Genomic DNA, 16018 nt, shown 5'->3' with positions numbered 1-16018 from the left:
TCAGGGGTCCAAGATTATCTTCTGTGTCTGTGTTAATTGGTTTCCCTTTTCTTTGTTGAAGAGGGTCTGTGCAATCCTTCTGCCTAGTCCACCATCTTGCCCCGCCTCCTCCTAGTTTTCCCATCTTTTTAAACAAAGATGATGGAATCTGGATTGGGATTGCATTAAATCTGTAGATTTCTTTGGGTGGTATTGACATTTTCATGACATTAAGGCTTCCTATCCATGAGCATCGTACAAGTCTTCCATTTATGTAGATCTCTTTTGATTTCTTGTAATAGTGTTTCATAGTTTTCTTTGTACAGGTCTTTCATGTCTCTAGGTAGATTTATTGCTTAATGCTTCATCTTTTGGGTGGTTATTGTGAATGGATTTGCTGATTTTCTTTGCAGAGTTCTCTTTGTTAGTGTAAAGGAATCTGACTGATTTTTGTGTGTTGATCTTGTACCCTACCACTTTGCTGAAACTATCAACTTGATCTAGTAAATTTCCTACTGAGTGTTTGGGATTTTCTGCATATAAGATCATACCATCTGCAAATAGAGATAGCTTTACTTCTTCTTTGACAATTTGAATGCCTTTTATTTCCCTTTCTTCCCTTATTGCTCTGGCAAGAACTTCCAATATAATATTAAATAGAGGTGGTGATAAAGGTTATCCTTGTCTGGTGCCTGTTCATAAAGGGATTGTTTTCGGTATCTTCCCATTGAGAATAATGTTGGCCATTGGTTCTGTATATATGCCCTTAACTATGTTGAAGAATTTCCCTTCTATTCCTATTTTGTTCAGTGTTTTTATCAGAAATTCATATTTTTTCCCCAACCCCCTTTAATTCTGATAGAATTCATCAGTTAACCCATTAGGACCTGAATTCTTCTTGTGGAAGTTTCTATATCACTAATTCAATTTATTAATTTATAGGTGCTGTCAGATTTTCTATTTCTTCTTGTGTCAGTTTTAGTAATTTGTGTCTTTTTAGGAATTAATTTATTTCATCTAAGTGGTCTAATTAGTTGGCATAAAGTTGTTACTAATATTTCCTTACTCGCCTTTTAATTTCTTTAAGGTTAGCAGTGATGTTCCCTCTTTTATTCTTGATTTGTATGACTTGCATCTTCTCCCTTTTTGCCTTGATTAATGTATCATTTTCGTTTACTTTTTGTTTATTAATGTTAACCTTTTTAAATAACTAAGTTTGGTTTTCTTGATTCCCTCTATTTTATTTTTCAGTTCTTTTCCATTTCCATCTGATATTCATTATTTTCTTTCTTCAATTTAGTTTAGGTTTGATTTTCAATTTTTTTCCTGGTTCTAAAGCAGGATGCTTAGGTTACTCATTTCAAATCTTTCTTCCTTTCTAATTGAAGCAATGTAAGTGATAAATTTCCTTCTAAGCAATGTTTTAACTGCATCCCACAATTTCTGCTGTTGTGTTTTTGTTTTCAATCAGTTCAAGGTTTTTGTTTTTCTAATATTGCTTATTATTTCTTCTTTGACACATGGGCTATTTAAAAGTGTGTTGCTTAATTTTCAAATAATTGGAGATTAGGTGCTTTGATGCTGTAGGGGTTAAGGCATTTGGCTACTAGCCAATAGGTCAGTGTTTTGAACCTATCAGCTGCTCCATGGAAGAGATAGTGTAGTCTCATGCATAAAGATTTATAGTCTTAGAAACCCTACAGGGTAGTTCTACTCTGCCCTATAGTGTTGCTATGAGTTGGAATTGACTTGATGGCAGTGGGTTTTTTGTTTTGTTTTTAATTGGAGATTCCTAAAATTTTTTACTGTTGTTAATTTCTAATTTATTCCAGTGTGGTCAGAGAACATACTTTGTATTATTTCAATCCTTTTAAATTTATCAGGGTTGTTTTTATGTCCTAGCATATGACCTATCCTGGAGAATGTTACTTCTGCATTTTAAAAGAATGTGTATTCTACTTTTGTTAGGTGAAGTGTTCTATAAATGTTTGTTTCATCAACTTTTTGATGGTGTTGTTCAAGTTTTCTATGTTGTTACTGATTCTCTCCCTTTTTATTCTAAAAAAAAATAAAAGAATAAAAAGGGAGAGAATCAGTAATAACATAGAAATAACATAGAAAACTTGAACAACACCATCAAAAAGTTGATGAAACAAACATTTATATGTTGAAATCTCCATCTGTATTTCTTGAATTGTATATTTCCCCTTTTAATCCCATCCATTTTTGTTTAATACAGTTTAGGACTCTGTTGTTAGGTGAATATACATTTTTATTTATTATATCTTCTTGATACATTGACCCTTTTATCATTATGAAATGTTCCTTTTCTTGTCTAGTATTATTCCATTTGTATATACATATTCTGATACTATTATAGCTTCCAGTTGGCTTATGGTTTGTAATTAAATGATAGATTTTTCCTTCTATTTACTTTCAAGCTATTTGTGTCTTTGAATCTAAAGTGTGTCTCTTCTGGACAGCATGTAATAAGTTGCTTTTTAAAAAAATCCATTTGCCCCTAACTGTCTTTTGATTATTTAGTCCATTCACATTTAATGCAATTATTTATATGGTTAGATTAGCACTTGACTCTACTATCTTTTTATATGTACCACGTATTTATTTTGTTTCTTTATTTTATCTTTACTCTCTAATTTTGTGTTAAATATTTTTTAGTATATAATTTCAATTACTCTGGTGATTTTTCAACTATATTTTTTATTTATTTTCTTAATAATTGCTATAGACCAAAGTTTTTCAACCTCAGCACTACTGACATTTTTAGCTGGATAATTCGTTGCTGTACGGGACTATCCTATGCAATATAGGGTGTTTAAGAGCATTTCATTGCCTCTACCAACTAGATACCAATAGCACCTACCTAACAACTACAAATTAATGGCACCTACTCCAATAGCACTAATAACCCCCAAGTTATGGCATAAAAAATGTCTCTAGACATTGTTAAATGTCCCTAAGAATGCAAAATTGCCCTTGGTTGAGAATTTCTGCTCTAGGACTCAGAGTCTAGGGATTATATTATATATCTTTACTTAATACAATCCTTTCCTATTTACTACTGATTTAACTCCTGTAAAATATAGGGGCATTGATCCAATATAGCTATATTTCCTATCCTTTCTCTGTGCCATGATTGCCATATACATTACATCTATATATTTTACAAAGCCAAAAATAGTGTTTAAACTGTTGTTTTATATATTCTTATGCTTTTAAGAGAATTTAAGAGAAAAAAAGAGAAAATAATTTATATCAATACAGTCTTTTATACTCACCCAGATATTTACCATTACTGGGTCACATGGTAACTCTATAGTTAATATTTTGAGGAACTGCCAGTGTTTTCCATAGTGGCGACACCATTTTATATTTCTACTAGCTATGTATGATGGTTTCAATTTCTCCACATCCTTGCCAACACTAGTTATCATCTATACAATAGTTATCCTAATAGATGTGAAGGAACTCTGGTAGCATAGTGGCTAAAGCACTTGACTGCTAACCAGAAGGCTGGTGGTTCAAACCCACCAACCACTCCTCGGAAGGAAGGTTGGGCAATCCTACTTCCGTAGTGATACTGCCTCGGAAACCCAAGGAGGGGTCGCTATGAGTCAGGGCTGACTCGATGGCAAATAACAACAACAACAACAGACCATTATCAGATATATGTTTGTTGTTGTTGTTATTGTTATGTGCTGTCGAGTTGGGCGCAACTTATAGCGACCCCTCCTTGGGTTTCCGAGGCAGTATCACTATGGAAGTACATTACCCAACCTTCCTTCTGAGGAGTGGCTGGTGTGTTTGAACTTCTGGTTAGCAGTCAAGTGCCTTAGGCACTAGGCTACTAGAGCTCCCATCAGATATATGGGTTGCAAATATTTTCTCCCATTCAGTGAGCTGTCATTTTGCTTTCTTTATAGTATCAGTTGCAGCATGAAAGTTTGAAATTTTGATGTTTTTTGTTGTTGCTGTTACTTGTGTTTTGGTGTTTTATCTAAGAAACCATTGTCTAGTCCAAGGTTATAAAGATTTTCTTCTATTTTTTACTAAGAGTTTAGCTCTTACATTTTGATCTGTGATCTAGTTTGAGTTAATTTTTGTACATGATGCAAAGGAAGAATCCAGCTTCATTCTTTTGCATGTGGCCATCCAGTTTTTCAGCACCAACCATTTGTTGAAGAAGCTATTCTTTTCCTATAACATGGTCTTGGTAACCTGTCAAAATCAATTCATTATGGATATGAGGTCATAGATATAGATATTTCTTGATATTTAATTCTAAACATCAGTCTATAACTCTATTCTTATGTCAGTATGGCACTGTATTGATTACTGTAGTTTTGTAGTAAGCTTTGAAATTAGGATATATGGATTCTCCAATGTTGTTCTTTTCAAGATTGTTTTGCTATTTGAGTCCCTTGAAATTCCATATGAATATTAAGATGGGTTTTTCCTTTTCTGAAAAAATGCAATTGCAATTTTGGTAGGGATTGCATTGAATCTATATATTGGTTTGTGTAGTATTGACATCTTAGCAATATTAAGTCTTCTAATCCATGAACACTGGATACTATTCCACTTATTTAGGCCATCTTTAATGTCTTTCAGCAGTATTTTGCTGTATACAAGTCTTTTGCCTCTTTGGTTAAATTTATTCCTAAGTATTTTATTCTTTTTTATGCTACTGTAAATGAAATTTTTTCCCTAATTTCCTTTTTTTTGGATTGTTCATTGCTAGTGCATAAAAACACAAATGATTTTTGTGTGTTCATTTTTATCCTGCAATTTTGCTGAATTTGTGTATTAGCTCTAACAATTTTTTATAGACTCTTTATGATTTTCTTCACATAAGATCATGTCTTCTAGAACAATCAACCATGGGAGATCAGAAGGGCAGCACTTGGCGCTGGGAGAAACACAGAAGGTGGGAATGTATAGGAAAGAAGGACACAGGGAAAAGGTAACCACAGGGAGGATGTGGAAAGAGAGTTGTTACATTGTTGGGATTGTAATAAATAGCATGAAACAAAATGTGTATGATTGTTGAATGGATTTGCTCTGTAAACCTTCATCAAATCTTAATAAAAAGTTCTAAAAAATTAAAATACAAATAATAAATTTAAAAAAAAGATCATGTCTTCTGTGAATATAAATAATTTTTACTTCTCTCCAGTTGGATAGAGAGCTCTGGTGGTGTAGTGCCTAAGCCATTTGACTACTAACCACAAGACTGGAGGTTCAAACCTACCAGCCACTCCTCAAAAGGAAGGTTGGGCAATCTACTTCTGTAGTGATACTGCCTTGGAAACCCAAGGAGGGGTCACTATGAGTCAGATCTGACTTGATGGCAGTGCATTTGGTTTCGGCTTGCCACTTGGATATATTTATTTCATTTTCTTGCCTAATTGCTCTGGCTAAAACTTATAGGGCAAGATGTGGTAAAAGTGGACATCCTTGTCTTTTCCTGATATGAGGGGGAAATTTTTCAGTCTTCTACTCTTGACTATAATGTTAGTTGTGGATGTTTCACGTTGAGGAATTTCCTTTCCATTCCTGGTTTATTGAGAATTTTTATCATGAAAGGGTGTGGGATTTTTTTCCAAATGCATTTTCTGCATCAATTGAGAAAATCATGTGCATTTTTCCCCTTATTCTATTAATGACTGGTTTTTATATGTTTAGCCATATTTGCATTTCTAAAGTAAATTCCACTTGGTCTTTGTGTCCAATCCTTTTAATATGCTGCTAAATTAAGTTTGCTAGTATTTTCTCGAGGATTTTTGCATCTATATTCATAGGGTTACTGATCTGTAGCTATCTTTTCTTTTAGTGTCTTTGTCTGGCTTTCATGGGTAATGCTGACCTCATAGCCTTAGGAAATGTTCCCTCCTCAAGTTTTTGGAAGGGTTTGAGAAGGATTGTTATTAATTTTTCTTTAAACATTTGATAAAATTCACCAACAAAGTCATCTGATCCTGAACCTTTCTTGGTAGGGTTTTGATTACTGGTTCAATATCTTCACTTGTTGTAGGGCTGTTGAGACCATCTACTTCTTCTTTTTGGTAGCTTGTTTGTCTAGGACTTTGTCCATTTCATCTAGGTTATCCAATTTCTTAGCTTGCTGACTCTTGGAAAGTTGTTTATAATATTCTCTTATAATCCTCTTTATTTCTGTAAAATCAGTAGTAATGTCTCTTTCATTTCTGATTTTAGTAATTTCAGTCTTCTGTCATCCTAAGTCAATCTAGCTAAAGTTTTGTCAATTTCATCTTTTCAAAGGATCAGCTTTCTGTTTTTCTGATTCTCTCTATTATTTTCTCTTCTCTATTCCATTTATCTTTGCTCTAATTTTTTTTTACTTTTTCCTTCATCTAGCTTTGGGTTTAGTTTGCTCTCTCTTTTTTTTATTATTATTATTATTTTTTTTATTAATAATAGTTCCTTAAGGCAAAAAATTATGTTGTTGATTTGTATTTTTTCTTCTTTTAATGATGCATTTATAGCTATAAATTTCCTCTGAGCACTGCCTTCACTGCATCCCATAAGTTTTGATATGTTGTGTTTTTCTTTTAATTCATCTCAAGATATTTTAAAATTTCTCTTGTGATTGCTTCTCTCAACCATTGATTGTTTAAGAGTGTGTTGTTAATTTCTACATATTTGTGAGTTTTCCAGTTTTCTTCTGTTGATTTCTAGTTCCATTTCATTGTGGTTGGTATAGATAGTTTGCATGATTTTCAGTCTTTTTAAATTTATTGAGATATGTTTCTTTTATCAATATGCATGTCCTTTCTTTGTCTCTTGAAACCTTTTTGGATTTAAAACTTCTTTTGTCTGATAATGTAGCCATCCAGCTCACTACTGGCTACTATTTGTATGGGATATCTTTTTATGTCTTTTTACTTTCAACTGCTTTGTGTCTTTGCATCTAAAATGAGTCTCATGTGTGTAGATGACATATACAACCAAAAACCAATCACTGCAATTCCTACTCATAGTGACCCACATTGGGTTTCCAAAGCTATAAATCTTTACAGAAGCACACTGCCTCATCTTTTTTCTGGGGAGCAACTGGTGGGTTCAAAACACCCACCTTTTGGTTACCAGCCAAATGCCTTAACCACAACATCACCAGGGCTCCTAGAGAGCATATAGATGAATCTTAAAACAAAAAAACAAACAACAACAAAAAAAAAACCATTATGTCAATATTTGTCTTTTATTTGGCAACCTTACAAGGATTGAAGTTATTTGTTGTAATTACTGATAAGGAAAGACTTACTTTTGCCATTTAGCTGTTTGTTTTCTGTATCTTTTCTTGCTTGTTCCTCAACTCCTCCATTAATTCCTTCTCGTGTTTAGTTCATATTTTTTTAGTGTACTCCTTTAATTCCTTTCTTTCCTTTTCTGTATATATTTTTAGTTATTTTCTTAGTGGTTACCTTATGGATTAGAATATAATTATATGTAAGGTAGAATTTATAACAAACTGGTTTGAATAATACCAACTTAGTTTCAAGAGGGGAGCTCTGGTAGCGTAGTGCCTAAGGCACTTGACTTCTAACCAAATGGCTGGCAGTTCAAACTCACCAGCCACTCCTCGGCAGGAAGGTTGGGCGATCTACTTCTGTAGTGATACTGCCTTGGAAACCCAAGGAGGAGTTGCTACGAGTCGGATCCGACTTGACAGCACGTAACAACAACAACAACAGCAGTTTCAAGAGTATAGCATATAAATACTATGCTTCTATATGTCTTTGTTCCTCCCCTTTTATATTGTTATTATTAGACAAAATTTATATTGTTATTGGCAGTATTTCTATAGAAGTAGATTGCTCAATCTTCCTTCCAAGGAGTGGCTGGTGGTTCTGGTTAGCAGTCAAATGCATTAGTCACCAGAGCTCCCACCAACCTAGTAAAGGTTAGTAAAAACTAATGAGTTTTTACTTTACTTTAATGTTTTTGCCATAGGAGTATATGATCAGAATATTGTCTTCTCTATCTTGAGTGGCTGGGTAGTGAAGTTAATATAAAACTCTACATGAGACATGTATTTTAGAGCTAAGTTTTTACAAAAGCTAAGCTTCCTTTGAGGAAAAATTTCTTTTCCTCGGTAATAATTAAAAGTATTTAACTGACCATACTTTCCTTTTCAATTTGGCTGCTAGTAAGTACAAAAGTAAAATTTAAGACTTAATTATAGTGATGGAATAAGTCCTTTAGTGTACATATTTATGATGTTTTCTTTCCTTTTCCTGTTATTAACTTTATTTATACTATTTTCATGTTATCCATTGTTCTATTGTTTTATTTTTATTTATATTTAAGCATATAATTGCAATGGTTGTGATATTGAAAGATTCGATGGGCAAAATATTGAATGATCCAGGAAGCATCAAAACAAGATGGAAGGAATACACAGAATCACTGTACCAATAAGAACTGGTCTATCTTCATCCATTTCAGGAGGTAACATGTGATTAAGAACCAATGGTACTGAAGGAAGAAGTCAAAGCTGGACTGAAGGAGTTGGTGAAGAGCAAGGCTCCAGGAATTGATGGAATACCTATTGAGATGTTTCAACGAAAGGATGCCTCACTGGAAGCACTCACTCAGTTATGCCAAGAGATTTGGAAGACAGCTACCTGGCCAACTGACTGGAAGAGATCCATATTTGTACCCATTCCAAAGAAAGATGATCCCACAGAATGTGGAAATTATTGAACAATATAATTAATATTTCATGCAAGTAAAAATCTTACTGAATATAATTCAAAAACGGTTGTAGCATTATATTGACAGAGAACTTCCAGAGGTGCAAGCTGGGTTCAGAAGAGGACGTGGAACAAGGGATATCATTGCTGATGTCAGATGGATCTTGGCTGAAAGCAAAGAATACCTGAAAGATGTTTACCTGTGTTTTATTGACTATGCAAAAGCATTTGATTGTATGGATCATAACAAATTGTGGATGACATTGAGAAGAATGGGAATTCCTGAGCACTTGATTATACTCATGAGGAACCTGTACCTTCACCAGGAGGCTGTCATTCAAACAGAACAAGGGGACACTGCATGGTTTAAAATCAAGAAGGGAGTGTGTCAGGGTTGTATCCTTTCACCATACTTATTCAATCTACATGTTGAGCAAATAATCCGAGAAGCTGGCCTGTATGAAGAAGAACATGGCATCAAGATTGGAGGAAGTATCATTAACAACCTGAGATACACTGACAACACAACTTTGCTTACTGAAAATGAGGATGACTTGAAGCACTTACTGATGAAGATTGAAGACTACAGTCTGCAGTATGGATTACAGCTCAATATAAAGAAAACAAAAATCCTCACGACTGGACCAATAAGAAGCATCATGATAAATGGAGAAGAGATTGAAGTTGTCAAAGACTTCATATTGCTTGGTTCTATAATCGACACCAATGGAAGCAGCAGTCAGGACATCAGACGACATATAGCACTGGGCAAGTCAACTGCAAAGGACCTCTTTCGAGTGCTGAAGAGCAAAGGTGTCTCTTGGAGGACTAAGGTGCACCTGACACAAGCCATGATATTTTCAATTGCCTCATATGCATGTGAGAGCTGGACAATGAATATGAAAGACTGAAGAAGGATTGATGCTTTTGAGTTGTAGTGCTGGTAAAGAATGCTGAAAGTGCCATGGACTGCTAAAAGAACTAACAAATCTGTCCTGGAGGAAGTTCAGCTGGAATGCTCTTTGGAAGTGAGAATGGCCAGACTTCATCTCATCTACTTTGGTCATGTTATCAGAAGAGACCATTCCCTGGAGAAGGATATCATTATTGGTAAGGTGGAGGGTGGACAAAAGAGGAGAAGGCCCTCAATGAGATGGATTGGCACAGTGGCTGCAGTGATGGGCTCAAGTTTAGCAAGGATCATGGAGCTGGTGTGGGACCAGATGGTGTTTTATTCTGTTGTACACAGGGTCACTATGAGTCAGAGACAACTCAACAGCACCTAACAACAACATGAAATATAATTGCATATATTTTTGTGGTAAATCACTTCAAATCCTTTGTGGGAAAAGGTGAGAGTATAAATAAAATTATTCTTTATGCACATAAAGCTTTGACTTTCCTTCTAAATAATTTAATATAATGCTCAGAACTTCCTGTTTTCTATCCACATAGGTTTTGATTGGTGAAATGAAGAATGATACCTAGCTAAGAACAAGAGGGCAATAAGTAAAAACTAGGTGGAACTTTATTGACTTGATCAGGGACAAAGGTCTAGCCTAGTCCATCCATCATTGTATCAAGCATCTACTGTGCTAGATAATTGCTCAGACCACCATGCTTAGCTGGGTAAGAGCAACTCCTAGAGTTTCCAATAACATGGATTTTGTAATTATATTAAAATCTGTAAAATGGAGTTAACAAATGTCTACCTCATGAGAATATTAAAACGATTAAATAAGGTAATATTTTTAGAGCACCCACCACATGGTAGTTTGTACACCACTTGGTAAGTATTATTCTTATTCTTCATCACCTTTCTCAATTAGATGCTGTGATAACTTACTAAATCATTATTTACTTTTTTTTTTTTTAAAAAAAAAAGGATGTAATTTGTTGAATGTACAAACGAATTTTTCATGTCTTGATGCTTGCAGGGAGTGGGGGAAGGAAAATAGGAAGTGAAAGGCAGAGCTCCCCATAAGAATAAGCACCAGGCAGCTTTATGTGACAATCCTAGGGTTTAAGTAGCAGAAACATGATGAATCTGGAATACGTTCCAGAAGAAACTAGATCAAAGGGAAAGGGAAGCAGCCAAGTCTGAAATAGGACTTGCCAGCAACAGCTACCATTAAAGAATGAGAGCTCTCCCCTTCTTTGCATGGGAATTGACTCTTGCTTCAAAAACCATCAGTTCTACCATTTTCTTCTCCTTATGCATCTGTCCTACCTCCTATACCCCTTGCTCTATTTCCACACTTTCTCCCTCTTAGCCAGGATACTAGGAAACCAACAGCATGGCCCTGGTGTCACTCACAGCCCATCAGGAAACTGTCCCAATGGCATCCACTTCTGATTGTCCTTGTTATACTTAGCTTGCTTGTGAAAAACTGACAATTTTGCTTTTTAATTGGGGTGGCCTTTTGATTTTGATGCTGCTCATTTACTGGAGAGTATAGTTGAGCTTTAAGATTCTCAGTTCAATTTACCTAAGACTGCTCATACTACCTCAATTGTATTTTGCAATCCAATAATCCAATTTATATTGTGTATTTTAAGATGAAGATGAGGTAACTGTGCCGTGGCTGCCCATATTACTTATTGACGAGGATGAAATGTAGAAATTCCAGGTCTGGTGGTGTATTGCCTAAGCATTTGACTGCTAACCAGAAGGCTGGCAGTTCAAACCCACCAGCCACTCCTCGGAAGGAAGGTTGGGCAATCTACTTCCTTAGTGATACTGCCTCAGAAACCCAAGGAGGGGTCCTATGAGTTAGATCCTACTCCAGTGAGTTTGAGTTTAACCTGCCTTTGAGTCCTATGTTTGCAGTTTCACCTCCCACAAATTCTTCCCACCACTCACAGAAATAGAGATCTACAGGAAATTGGCCCAAACTCATTATTCTTCTTCATGCCCTTGGGCTTTCATATGCTATTCATTCTTCTTGGAATGTCCTCCTAGCTTTGGTATGCCTTGAAAATTCATATTCATTCTTCAAAATTTACCTTAGACTTTTAACTGTACCATGAAACCTTCCCATCACTATGACTGTTTCTTGTACATGTGGGTATGATAAAATTTTCTGCAATTTTACTTTAAAATTAAAAAATTCATGAGAGGGAATTTATGAATTTATTGTACTTCAACAGGTTAACAATCTACTTGTAGAGTTATTCCCATTTTCATTATTGGTTAAAATGAAAATTATACCCTTTTGGAGACACTCCCAGAAAAGCTAGTAAATTTTCTCAATGTCTTTGTTTATCTATAGGATGGCATGATGCCATAAAATAAATAATTATACAGGTAAGATATATAATATGCTGTGTAATTAAAGATGTGATGCTCATTGGATCTAGTCCCCTGCAAGAGCTGTCTCTTAGCAATTAACATTTAAGGCCAGCTGCACTGGCGTCACTAGGGTTTGTGTCAACCTGTGTGGTAACTCATGGTGTCACCTTCTTCCATGGACCTCCTCCCATACCAGACTACACAGGATCGTTAGTAATGCTTAATATCAATTTTAATCATAGAATATTATGTGGTAAATATAGTTGTAAGTTAATTAAATGTAATGTTTCTTAGATATGAATAGTAACAAGAAAATTGTTTTGTAAAAATCTTCCTATATTGAATTACATTATCAGTTACAACAATTATTGGTAACTGAGTAGAAGCCTTTTTTTTCTCCTTTTTCTTTAACTACTATTTCATTCTAAAAAAATTACTGATATAGTTCCACAAATACTTCTTACCACAATATTACAGCTCAAACACAGGGAATTTGACAAAATTAATGACTGTAAAAACACCAGCAGCAATGAAAACAACAGCATGTGCTTGCAGCATTTGCAGATGAAAGCACGTGATTTGAAGCATCATTGTAATTGAGTAATAATGACAGCTCTGACCAGCGTGCATTAGAAAGTTCACAAAATAAATCAGCATAGAGTTTTAGCCTTGTGGGTATATTGACACATGCAAGGTGGGCTTACAAAACTGTTTTTGTTGTTATAACTAACTACAGGGATATTTTTATTTAAAAAATAATAACATTCTGCTGAAACCCTGCACAAAAACTTTATAGATAGTCATTTTTGTGTCTCCCCTATTGAAGTGTCACCCAATGTTTGCTATATCTCCTACACCTTTGTAGTGACACCATGGCCAACAGTGCAGTGTATCTGTATAGTACAAGTTAAACAAAACAAAGCAGCCAAAATAAAAGATAATGAAGCAAACTAACCATCATATCAAACACACACAAACTTCACTTATACAGAAATATCTATTGATTTTAAAGTCCTCATTTAATTTTTTACCAGTATGATGTTTTAGTCACACTTTTTTGTTGTACTTTTCAAAAGTCCCATTTCCACATATTGTTAATTGCCATCAAGTTGCCAACCTTATGTATAACAGAACAGTCCTGTGCCATCTTTATGATTCTTTCAACCAAGAGGCTCCATTTGCATCACTATATTGCACAATATTCTGTTGTGATTCATAGGGTTTTCACTGGCTGATTTTCGGAAGCAGATCACCAGGCCTTTCTTCCTAATCCATCTTAGTCTAGAAGCTCTGCTGAAACCTGTCCACCATGGGTGATCCTACTGGTATTTTAAACACCAGGGGCATAGCTTCCACCATCAGAGCAACACGCAAGCCAGCAAAGTATGACAAACTGACAGGTGAGTGGTAGATTTTTATTTAGAAGGTTTAAATATTTGAGGATAAGTTCAATTAGCGGGCAGGTCACTCTTAACCTCAATAAGAGATATCTCTGAAAATCAGCTCCTGATCTGCTGATGGCTTAAAATCATCCAGATAAAATTATAGAGGTGTTCAAAGAGGTTTGGATTATAACAGGACCATGTGTTCTCCTTTTAAAATACTTCCCTGTCTGACAATTGAACTAAAAAATACCTTAGTATTCCATGGATGTCTGTTTTTCCTCCTCACAATAATCTCCTCATGCTCCTTTCTACTTGTGATAGGGAATTTGAGATTTTGTTGGTTTGAACAAAGATATTCTGAACATCTGCTATGTGCCAAGCACTAGGAAATGCATTATCTCAGTGCTCATGCCATTCTAGAGATGCTCGGTATTGCTGCACTCAGAGCTGGGGCCCAAAAGGTGTGCAGGAGGTCTGGAGGCAGCCCTGTGCTGGTGCAGTTAGTGATCTTGGACCATTCCAGAAAGATGGCTAACATCAAATCCATGTGAGGAAGGAGGGGTTGAATCTGGAATACCCCCCAAGTGGGATACTAACATATACATACTTTTTATCCCAAAACTAGATTGAAACAGCCATGCAAGCAAGGGGGCCTTTTTCCCCCCTGCAGATGCTGGGCAGAAAGGTTAGACGTTTTCTAACTAAGCAAGATTTCAGGTATTAGTCAGTTGAGATTATTTTGCATATAATATTCCTTTATTTTATATGGGAATGAGGTTTTGACATGGCAGAGGAAGTGCGTGCCACAAGAAAGATAAAAATTTGGCATAGGAAGTGACCTGAGGGATCATTATCTCAGCCTTCTGGGGATCAGCCTCACAACTCCAAGGGGAAATCTTGCCTTTCCCGTATTCTCTGGATCAAATCTCCCTCACCTGTGAAGTTTGTACATTTAGGCATATATTGGGGTCTAACACAAAATGTATGTGTATGTGTATGAGATAGAGCTCTGGTGCGGTGGTTAAGGCATTTGGCTGCTAACCAAAAGATCAGCAGCTGGAACCCACCAGCCACTCCCCAGGAGACAGATGAGGCAATTTGCTTCAGTAAAGATTTACCATGTAGGAAACCCAAAGGGTGAAAGTTTACAGAGCAAAACTTTTTTTTTCTTTTTTTAATGTCTGGCTTCTTTCACTCAGCATAATAAGTTTGGGTGTTTGGTATTCAATAATTTGTTCTTTTCTTTTATTGAATTACAGTCCTTTGTATGACTGTTCCACACTTTGTTTATCCATTGTTGGTGGGCATTGAGGTGGTTTCCAATTTGGGGCTATGACCAGCAAAGCTTCAGTGAACTTTCATGTACATGTCTTTGAACATAATGTCTGTTAGTTTCCTACAGCTGCTATAACACAATGTCATAGAAGTTTATTGTTTCAGAGTTCTGGAGGCCAGCAGTCTAAGTTCAGGGAATCAGTAGGGCCATATTTTCTCAAAGGAGGCCTGGTGGCACAACGATTAAGTGCTCCACAGCTAACTGTAAAAGGTTGGTCGTTTGAACACACCAGTTACTCCGTGGGATAAAACACTTAGCTTCCATAAAAATCCAAAAACCCATTGCCATTGAGCCAATTCCTACCCATAGTGACCCTACAGAACAGAGTAGAACTGCCCCATAGGGTTTGGCAGTGGGTTGTTTTAAAACAACAACAACAGAAAAAAAAAAAAAAAACACAAAACATCTCCAGAATCAAAGGCTATCTATCACCACTCACTCTCAATAGCTATCCATTCCAAAGAGTGTTCCATCCACATCACACCTTATTTCTTCTCTTTGCCTCTGCCAAACTTTCCTTTGTTCTCTCCCTACAAGGAACATTCAAACACCTGCCTTCCATTCCAATGGCCACCTAGTGCTGGCTCCCCTCAGGCTCTGTACTTGATCTTTATCACTGGCATTGGTCCCACCTGCCTCAAAGATGGTGAATCACCTCCTTGGGTGCAGGCTGTCCCTTAACCCTGTTATCTATTTCATGAACATGAAGCTACATCAACTTTCAGTTCCCACCCAAGAAGCTCCCTTGGAGGTCTAAGAAGCATTGTCTGATGTGGTGCTAATACTTTTTTGAGCTGTATAAGATTTAGGATTTGTAGATCAATTTTTATTACAGCACTATTCATGACAGTCAAGAGATGGAAACAACCCAAGGATCCTTCAACAGATGATTGGAGAAACAAAATGTAGTACATACAGACAATGAAGTATCACTCAGCCAGAAAGAGAAATGAAGTCCTGATTCATGCTATGACATGGATGAACCTTGAAAACATTATACTGAGTGAAATAAGCTAGATATAAAAGAACAAATATTGTGTGATCCCACTTACATGAAATATCTGGAATAGGCAAATGTATGGACACAAAAGTTATTAGAGGTTACCAAAGACTAGGAGTAAGGAAAAGGGGAAAGTTTGTTGCTTAATGAGTGTAGTTTCTGTTCGAGGTGATGAAAAACTTTTGTAAAAAAGAGTGGTGATGGTTGCCCAGTATGATAAATGTAATTAATGTTACTGAATTGTACACTTAAAAATGGTTAAAATGGCAAATATTATATATATATATA

The sequence above is a fragment of the Orycteropus afer genome, unplaced genomic scaffold, assembly GCF_000298275.1.
Source record: "Orycteropus afer afer isolate SDZICR_OR568_19922 unplaced genomic scaffold, OryAfe1.0 scaffold00027, whole genome shotgun sequence".
Taxonomy (NCBI): domain Eukaryota; kingdom Metazoa; phylum Chordata; class Mammalia; order Tubulidentata; family Orycteropodidae; genus Orycteropus; species Orycteropus afer.
Note: the sequence above shows the minus strand (reverse complement) of the source record.